The 9,508-nt window shown below is 49.7% G+C and overlaps 1 long non-coding RNA gene across 1 annotated transcript; it reads left to right on the top strand.

Annotated features, from left to right (window-relative positions):
• The first annotated feature begins 1,528 nt into the window (after window positions 1-1,528).
• On the top strand, window positions 1,529-5,576 carry LOC113921447. The gene is made up of 3 exons (XR_003519693.2): window positions 1,529-2,777; window positions 3,676-3,817; window positions 3,957-5,576. It is a non-coding gene; the product is annotated as an uncharacterized LOC113921447 (long non-coding RNA).
• The last annotated feature ends 3,932 nt before the right edge of the window (window positions 5,577-9,508 follow it).

Below are 9,508 nucleotides of genomic sequence, written 5' to 3'. Positions count from 1 at the left end.
ATTTGCTCTGAGTCAGCACGTGACCGAGTTTCTTTTTAAGGCCGGTTGGCACACCAGGGCATCCCCTTAGCACCCAGGTATCTCAGCGAGCCTCACTTCCCATGTGCATCAAAACGGAACCACCACCTGCCGCACCGGGTTGGCCAGGCTCCCAGGAGGTCACGCACGTTTACATCAAGTGCCTGACACCCCCTCGCCACCCTCCGGAGGCAGCCTTTCCGATTACAGTGGCCCTGGGCAGACAGGGGAGGTGTGTGGGGGGGGGATTACATTCAGGCCCCCCCACCCATGATCTGGTGGTTTTTGTTCAGAAGCCAGTGAATCAGCAGTCCTGTTAGTGCCGGAAGATCATGCTTTGTCTGCCGTGAATGCTGTGTAAATATCGACGCTGTGTCACCGGCCGGGGCGGGAGAACCAGGGCCGACGGAGGGGTGTGCAGGGATGCAGGGGAGGGGGCTGAGCCCGCTGCAGCCCGGGGGCAGGGCAGGAAGGAAGGAGGGCTCTCCGGGAGGGGAGTAGCAGGAGGCTGACGGAAAGCAGTTACTTGCTGGGCAGGAAAGAGAAGTGGCCAGGAACTCAGCTTCATGCCCGGGAGTAGTAACAAAGACAAGATCTAGCAAACTCCAGGAGCCCGAAGCCACCGTTCCCCCTGGCTTCTCTTCTCTGCTCCTTCTCCTTGGCTGCTATCCCATTTTCAGGCCGGCCTGGAGAGGGAAGGTGGCCGAGGAGGAGGCTCGGTCCAGGCACGTGGTGGCGCGTCTGTCATCTAAAGGGCAGGAGGAGCCGCTCTGGAACAGCACGCATCAGGAAGCACGGGGTCACAGTTCTCCCAGCCCTGTGGGGTGCCAGGTGCCGGGCGGCTCATGCACTTGCCCAAGGTCACTCTAGTCCATGGCAGGGCCATTTCCCGGGGCCCTTCTCCCACACCTCCCTGCCTCCTGCGCCTGCTTCCATCTCTGACCTACTTTTCCCAAGACAATTGAGAAACGAATGACCGAAGCTGCAGGCCTAGGCTTGTGAAGGCTTGTGAAGGCTTGTGAAGGCTTGGGATGGCTGTTCAACGTGAGAGCATCTGGACCTTTTTTTTTTTTTTTTAAGCAACGAGAAAAGTAAGTCTTGTGCAGATTGCATTATATACAAATGGCATTTTTCTGGATACAGATTTATTTTACAAATGTAGAAAAATGGAACTTACCATTCATATTGAAGAGGAGGAAACTCTTGCTGTGTGGAGTTTTAAGGAAGCTTTAAGTTGCTAAGGAAGGAGTAGACGAGCTTCCCAAAGGAAGCCTTGCCTCGAGGTGGGACCAGCTTTGTGGGAGGGAAGGTATCGCCAGCCACCAGCCCTTCCTTTAGAAACCTGTGGGGTGGCCGCCCCATCAGGCAACAGGAAGGGACTGGGGTGTGATGTGCCCTGGGACCTGCCTTCATTTTTTTTTTAAGATTTTATTTATTTATTTGACACACAGAGAGAGAGAGAGAGAGAGAGAGAGAGCACAAGCAGGGGGAGTGAGGGAGGAGTGCTGAGCAGGGAGCCCGACATGGGGCTCGATCCCAGAACCCTGAGATCATGACCTGAGCCGAAGGCTGACATTTAACCGACTGAGCCCCCCAGGCGCCCCTGGGACCTGCCTTCCAATAGAGCACCTGTATGGGCAGGTTTGCATCCCAGGGAATTGGCTTGGTGGTGCCAGGGCATGGGAACCCAGGCCAAGTTTGATAAAGACCCCGGGGAAACCACACCACCAGTGGAGGCAGCACCAGCCAGCGGGAGCCTGCCTGAACCACGGCTCCTCGCTTTGTCGGTGGCGGAGCCTGGGTCACGGTCTGTTCGGGCTGGCACAGCAGACCCCAGAGACTGGCTGGTTAAACGACAGACGTTGACCGCTCACGGTCCTGGAGGCTGGAAGCGTCAGGTCAAGCAGGTGCCGGCCGATGCAGTTCCTGCTGAGGATCTCCCCCGCTGGCAGACGGCCACCTCCTTCCTGCGTCCTCCCATGGCTGAGACCGCAAGAGCTCTGGTCTCTTTTCCTCCTCTAGGAACGCTAATCCCATCATGGGAACCCCCACCCTCACGACTTCATCTAAACCTCATTTCCTCCCAAAGGCCCCGTCTCCAAGTACCATCGAGGTGAAGGGTCGGGCGTGGGTCTTTAACACCTGGTCTCTGTGCTTCTCTGTGATGATCTTTGTGCCTCCTCCGTCGGTCATGCTGACCTCTGGGCTGAGCTTCTCCAACTACCCTTGGCGAAGTTTTCTTATTTGCAGTAGGGCATGATGTGTGATGAGAAAGATGACATTATTGCATAAAAAAGACATGAAATACGAGCTCATTTCTTCTTTTATTCTGAGATTCCACTGACAGAGCCTTGCTGTTAAATTGGTGTGGATGCTGCTGAAGGCTCGCTGTCCCCTCTGTGTTCATCTCCCTGTGGAGCCATCACCGAGCCTCTCAGGAACCAGGCTTCCTGCGTGGGCCACTTTCTGAGGGCCGCTGCCTTGAGCCCCATGAGATACACCCCGTCAGCCCCCACATCAGTGGGACGCCGCCACTTCCAGAGACAAAGACTCGCATTGGGGTCCCAGTGAAGATGCAAGACTCCTCCCCAGAGGACAGAGCAGCCTGCTTGACAAGAACAGAGGGGTCCTCTTTCCCAAAAGCACTGGATGTCAAAACAGAGGGGTCTTGGGTGGGGGCGGAAGCCTCTGGGAATCCGGACAGGAGTGAACATTTCCCAGCAGAAACTTTTCCTGGCAAGAGAACTGGAGAGGAAGAGGTAGGATTTCAAGTCAACCTCCAACCAGTTGACCAAATTGCAAATCTCTCATTAAGATTTGCTGACCAGGGGCGCCTGGCTGGCTTAGTCCGTGGAGCATGTGACTCTTGATCTCGGGGTTGTGAGTTTGAGTCCCTGTGTAGAAATTACTTAAAAATAAAAATCTTTTGGGGCGCCTGGGTGGCTCAGTCGTTAAGCATCTGCCTTCGGCTCAGGTCATGGTCCCAGGGTCCTGGGATCGAGCCCCACATCGGGCTCCCTGCTCGGCGGGAAGCCTGCTTCTCCCTCTCCCTCTCCCTCTCCCTCTGCCTCTGCCTCCTGCTCTGCCTATCTGTGCTCTCTCTGTCTCTGTCAAATCAATAAATAAAATCTTAAAAAAAAATAAAAATCTTTTAAAAAAATAATTGCTGGGGCGCCTGGGTGGCTCAGTTGGTCAAGCGACTGCCTTCGGCTCAGGTCATGATCCCGGGGTCCTGGGATCGAGCCCCGCATCGGGCTCCCTGCTCGGCGGGGAGTCTGCTTCTCCCTCTGACCCTCCCCCACCATGTACTCCCTCTCTCTCTCATTCTCGCTTTCTCAAATAAATAAATAAATCTTAAAAAAAAAAAAAATTGCTGACCAAAGAAGAGAGTGGAGCTGTGGATTTACTCCATGTCTAAGCTAAACATGGAGCTTGTGAGCACCAAATGGCTCGTATGGCTGTGCTTTCTGGGCTCCGGTATGGTAAAGCCCCACAGGCATGATCCTGGGGCACTAGGCTGACTGTCAGGAGACCAGGCGTCTCTCTGTTATCATCAGTAAAGTGGTAGCAACAGCCCCAGTATTAGTTGGCTGGGGATGCCCTAACCAAGCCCCACGGGATGAGTGGTTTAAACAACAGAAATGTATTTTCTTACAGACCCTTCCCTCACAGCTTCAGGAGGAACCAGCCCTGCCCACGTCTTGATGTCAGATTTCTAACCACCGGAACTGTGAGAAAATAAATTTTGCCAGCAGTGAAATAAGGGGCGAGCCTGCGATCCCCAAGACTCAGCCTGATTGTAAGCAGATTACGTCTCCGGGCAGAACTGTGCCCCAGCCTTCCCACGCCGCTGAATGTGTGACTTAGGCCATGTAATCTCTCCATGTTAAAATGTATAAAGCACAGATAATAAAAATAACATCTATTTCTCTCCCCAGGTGTTCTGAGCCTTCAGTATGGTTGCAGGGATGATGCATCACAAAACGAAACAAATTAGTCCTTGGGACAGATGACCCAGGGGCAAATCAGCCACCACAACAAAAAAGACAAGCGTTCAAACCAACAAGAGAAGATTGTAATGCCTTCCTAGCAACGTTGCTTTATTGATGCAATGCAAGGAAAACTACATTAGATTCTATTGATTCTCCTTGAGATCTAATAATATGCTTTACTCAGATCTTATTCACGTACCACTTCCTCCACGGTCTTTCTCAGGAGCTGAAATTGGCCAGTTACAAACAGAATTTGTTCTCCTGTCCTTTGAAATCACAGAAGTGGACGTGTTTTAGAACACAAAAGATACTAAGCTTTCTCAGGGAAACAAAGCAGAGCTGGAAGAAAAAAAAAAAATCTCCCTCTAAACAAAATTGAAAGCATGCCTTACTTTAGATTTATTTGATTACAAAGTCTTTCTCGGAGCTAATCAGTTTTAGAACCGGTTCCTATTGGCACCAATGAGCCAATAAAAAATCCAGGAGAGAAGAAGTATCACAACAACTCAAGGAAACAAGGTTGTTCATTTTTTTAAAAATGAATTTTTTAAAAAAATTGAATTAATGCCTATGCCGCTGAGTCAAATTATTTATACATATGCTATAGGTTTTGCATCCCCAGAATTTGTTAGCATTCAGAGTATGATAAATTGTCCCTGACTGACTTGTGAAAAATCGTCTCAAGAAGGATTTTTTTTCCCCCACAGCGGGAAAATATGTAGATGACACACGGTGGTTTATTGAAACTGTTCTTCAGATGAACAGCCTGAAGGGAGAGGCAGGTTTTTAGAGGTCACAACAATGGTTAAGAATTTCGGCTGTGGGGCAGTGTTATAATGCTCATGAAGTCACTTCACTCCTGTACCTCGTGTTCTTCATCTCTCCAGTAGGTTCCAAACTCAGGGCTTTCTGCAAAATTCAGAGGGATCATACGTGAGCCCTCCCAGGATTAAGAACCTAATAAATCTCAGTTTTTGTATCATTATTATTATAGAGAATCTTTTCCTGTTTATATTTCATCTGCAGAAAAGCTACAAAAAGGATTGAATTTGTTGGAAAAAAAACAAAGGTCTTGCGGCTCTTTAATGCACGTGCTATGTCAGTTCTAAGAAGGGATGTTAACAAGTGTTAGTAAGCCTGTGTGTTGCTGGTGGGGTGTTAAACGGTCAGACCCTTTGGAAAACTGGTCGTTCCTTAAAAAGTTAAATACAGAGTTACTATATAGCCCAGCAGTTCCACTCCTATCTGTATATATATATACACCCAAGGGAATCAACAATATACATCCGTACAAAATTTGTCCACAGATGTTCATTGCAGCATTACTCACAATAGCCAAAAGGTGGAAACAGCTTAGGTATCTATCAGCTAATGAGTAGATAAGCAAAATGTGGTAGAATATTATCCTGGCAAAACGTAGCAATGATACACTGGTAGATGGTACAATGGGAATAAACCATAAATACATTGTACTAAGTCAAAGAAGCCAGGTGTCACAAAAAAAACACCTCTTGTGTGATTCCATTTTTTAAAAAAATTTTTTGATTTAGAAGTTTTATTTTTATCACTTGCAAATTGTATTTTCTGATTTTTTAAAAAAATCATTTATTTATTTTTTAAGTAATCTCTACACCCAACGTGGGGCTTGAACTCACAACCCCGAGATCCAGAGTCGCATGCTCTTAACGGCTGAGCCAGCCAGGTGCCCCTCTTGTGATTATTTTAATACAACATTGTTAGTTTCAGGTGTATAACAGTGACTCACCCTGTGCGTGCATTCTGAAATGATCACTTCGATAAGTGTAGTCACTGTGGATGATTCCATTTATGTGAAATACCCAGAACAGGCAAATCCAGAGAGACCAGAAAGTAATTAGCGGTTGCCTAGGTTGGGTCAGGGAGCAGTGATGGGTGTGAGTGCTAACAGGTGTAGGGTTTCTGGAATTAGGTAGTGGTGATGGTTGTACAACCTTGTGAATATACTAAGAACTACTGAATTGTACACTTTAATATAGTTAGTTTTATGGTCTATGAGTTATCTCTGGGAAAAAAATTTTGAATTCTTAATGTGGAAGATAAAAAGGAAACAAAAAAATTGCAGCATCCAGAGATAATCACTGCAAGTGTTTTGATGTAGATCCTTCAGACTCATGCAAATATACACATTTAAAAAAAAATAAAATGGGATCATACAGTGCATACTGCTGAGTGGAAGTTTTATTTTAATATTACTATTCTATATTAGGAAATTGCCTCTACACTTCAGTGACTTCTACCTCTGAATCTTCCTGAATGTCTGGCCTTTCCACATTTCTTACCACGTTCTTCTCTTTCCAAAGCTCTTCAGGAGGACTTTTCACACTATTTTGCACTCCTTGGATCGTCAGGACGCTTCGGTCCTTGCTGTCACAACTTGCCCTGTGTTACAAGATATTTCATTAACACCTATGATTTCAGTAGACTTGATTCATAAATCCACACTTCTACCTTGACTTTTATCCCCTCTACTGGTCCTCCATCTCCAAAAGCCCACTGGAAATTCCCACTCGGGTATCATCACTGACCTTGTCATAGTGACTGAAATAGATCTCATTATACTTTTCAATGCCACAGCCTGGCACGGCCGAAGATGTGCTGAATGTTGAATCTTGAAAGGAGAGTTCATGCCCACACTTAACCTTTCTGATTCAAATCAGGCTTCTTGGAAGTGATGGAGACCTACTCTGGCTAATTTAGACAGAAAAGGGATGCAGGGAGGGAACTGTGGTCGCTCCCGCCCCAGGCAGGAAGGCTGGATATGGGACAGGGCAATGAAAACCGGCACCTGTCCACTTTGCTTAGCCTTGATTTCCCTAAACCAAGAAAGGTGGAGATAATCTTAGCAGCGGCCTCCTGGGATTTGTAAGGAAGACAGAGCTGGTATTTTGGAAGATACTTTGTAAACCAGGAGCCCCTGCACAGGTGTGAGGTTGTTTATACTCTAAAGTGAGGTTTTCTTGCCACTCTCGGACCATTTGTACCTCTGTGGTCCCTCAGCGTCCTCGCTTACCCATTAGCAGCCCCTCCTCCCCCCGGGACCTCCTCCCCCTCGGCCCCTCCGTATCCAAGCCACAGGGTTTTGTTCATTATTCCTTCCCTTTCCTCCCAACTTACTCAGCTGCAACAATGGAAACCAGTCTTTCCCAAGCTTGATTACACATTGCACTCACCTGGGGCAGTGATTCGGCCTCTGAGGGCCTGTCAAGACCTCCCAGGAGGTCTGCATTCTTAAACGAGCTCCTAAGGAGGGCACAACAGGAACGGGGTCCACCCACGCTCGGGAATCTTTGAACCGAGTTTCTCACCTGGAGCACTCATCCCCAGAAAGGGGTTCTATGTGGAAGTAAGTTTGGAAAACACCGCATCCATCTCCCTCTTCAAGATTCACAATTTCAAGAGGTCCTGCCGGTAACATACCTGGGAGACTGTGCAAAGGTGTCAGGCCTAGGAGACTGCAAAACTGTTCTGTCCCGGGGTACTACGGTTTATAGGAAGAAATACATATTTGGGCTTGCTTCTGGCGGAAAATTCCCCAAACCCTTGGAATTTCCTCAATGATGAAAGCAACAAGGGTGTTGTTTGTTACGTTAAGGAGGTGACTTTTGGACTCCAGCTAAGGTTAGGGCTGGTTGGCAGGAGAACCAGACCTGCCCCCCACTCCCCCCAGACCCCCCCACCCAACTTTCGGTGAAGGGAGAGGAGCTGGGGATTGGCGAGTGATTGAATCAGTCGTGCTGTGGCATGAAACGTCCATGAAAACCCAAAAGGAGACGATTCTGAGAGCTTCCAGGTTGGTGGACATGGGGAGGTTCGGGGAGAGTGGTGCGCCCAGAGAGCGTGGAAACTCCTCACCCTTTCCCCCCACCTGGCCGTTCCTGAGCCCTACCCTTTTAGATAATAAATTGATCATCTAGTAAGTAAAATGCTTCTGAGTTCTGTGAGCCACTCAAGCCAATTAATTGAACTTGAGGAGGGAGTCATGAGACCCTCTGATTTATGGCCGGGCAGTCAGAAGTACGGGTGACAACGTGTGTCTGCGACTGGCGTCTGAAGTGGGGGGGGGGAGGGGGGCGCGGGGAGCAGTCCTGCCGGACGGAGCTCTTCCTCTGTGGGATCTGATGTGGTCTCTGGATACATGGTATCAGGACTGATGAATTCTAGGACATGCAGCTGGTGTCCCCAGAATTGCTTGTGGGTGTGGGAAAGCTCCCCACACTGGAATTGGTACCAGACCCCATTTAGTCACGGAACATCTATTAACATTCCACAAAGAGAATATTCTGAGAAACACACACATTGGGAAACCATGGCCTATAGTATACATTTTTTAATTCCAAGGTTTGTGACCACTTGGCTCTAAGCTTCACCCCCCACGTCTCTACATATACTTGCAACGTTTGCCAGACTTCCTGCCTTCCAACAAAACGGACTATGAGCTCCGTGTATGCGGCCCTTTCTCACGCTGAGCCTTCTGGTACTGGCCCCTTTGCGGGTGTGACTGTCACCGCCCCCACCCCCGACCAACGCCCCTGGGACTCAGCTCAGGTCCCTTTTCCTCCATAAAGCCTTCCAACAGCACCCTCACCCTTGGAACTCCTCATTTTGTTGATTGGTACCTTCTTTAGCCTCGTGACCTTCTACTGTCGGGAGCCCCTATGGCCTCTGTGGTTGTGGTGGGTTGACGTTCTGTCTCCTCGCCGACCCTCAGCAAGCAGTGACCACGTATATGGCTTTAGTCTCGTTTCCGGGTGCAGGGCCCTCTGTACAGCAGGTGTGCTGTAAACGGCTGTTGGTTCGCTTCCTGTCTTTTGGAACTCGGTGGTTTTGATGTCTTCTCAAGCTGGTGCCGCTGGACCTCCTGGGACGTGATGTTGGTGGTGTCGGGGTCATTCTGGAGGGCAGGGTGCTCGGGCAACCATGCGCGGTGAGGGAAGGGAGGTCTGGGAGGGACCTGCTGGACGACAGGGACGTCATCCCGGACTTCGGGACGGGAGTGACGGGCTGAGCCTGCGCCCAAGGAGGTGAGGTCTGCTGTTAGACCCCGCTCTAACTCTCCCCTGCCCTCTGGGGGGGGGGGGGGCCCGATCCCAGCCGCCAAAACAGAAGGGGCTGGGTTTCAGCTTTTCCCCACCGCAGCACCCTACTGTCCATGTTCCCACCCTTGGCCCCGCCTCCGCGGGGGTCCCTGGAGATTTGGGCACGTCCAGTTGCTTCTGTCATGCCGCCCACTTCTCTCCAGTCAGAAGGTAAAGGGCAGTGATGCTATCTCAGGGAAAGCTTTGAATCTGCTCTACTTCATTGAGGGAGCGAATTCACACCTTGTTCTCGTTGGTCACAAGTTACTGGTAATCTCCTTCCCGGCTCCGAGGGGGGGGGGGCCCTGCCTACCTCCCAGGTGTTCTGGGGCTGTGGCCCCCAAACTTCAGTGTGTGCCTGGAGGAGCTACAGGGTGTTAACCG

The sequence above is a fragment of the Zalophus californianus genome, chromosome 9 (genome assembly GCF_009762305.2).
Source record: "Zalophus californianus isolate mZalCal1 chromosome 9, mZalCal1.pri.v2, whole genome shotgun sequence".
Taxonomy (NCBI): Eukaryota; Metazoa; Chordata; class Mammalia; order Carnivora; family Otariidae; genus Zalophus; species Zalophus californianus.
Note: the sequence above shows the minus strand (reverse complement) of the source record. Positions and strands in the feature narration are given on the sequence as shown.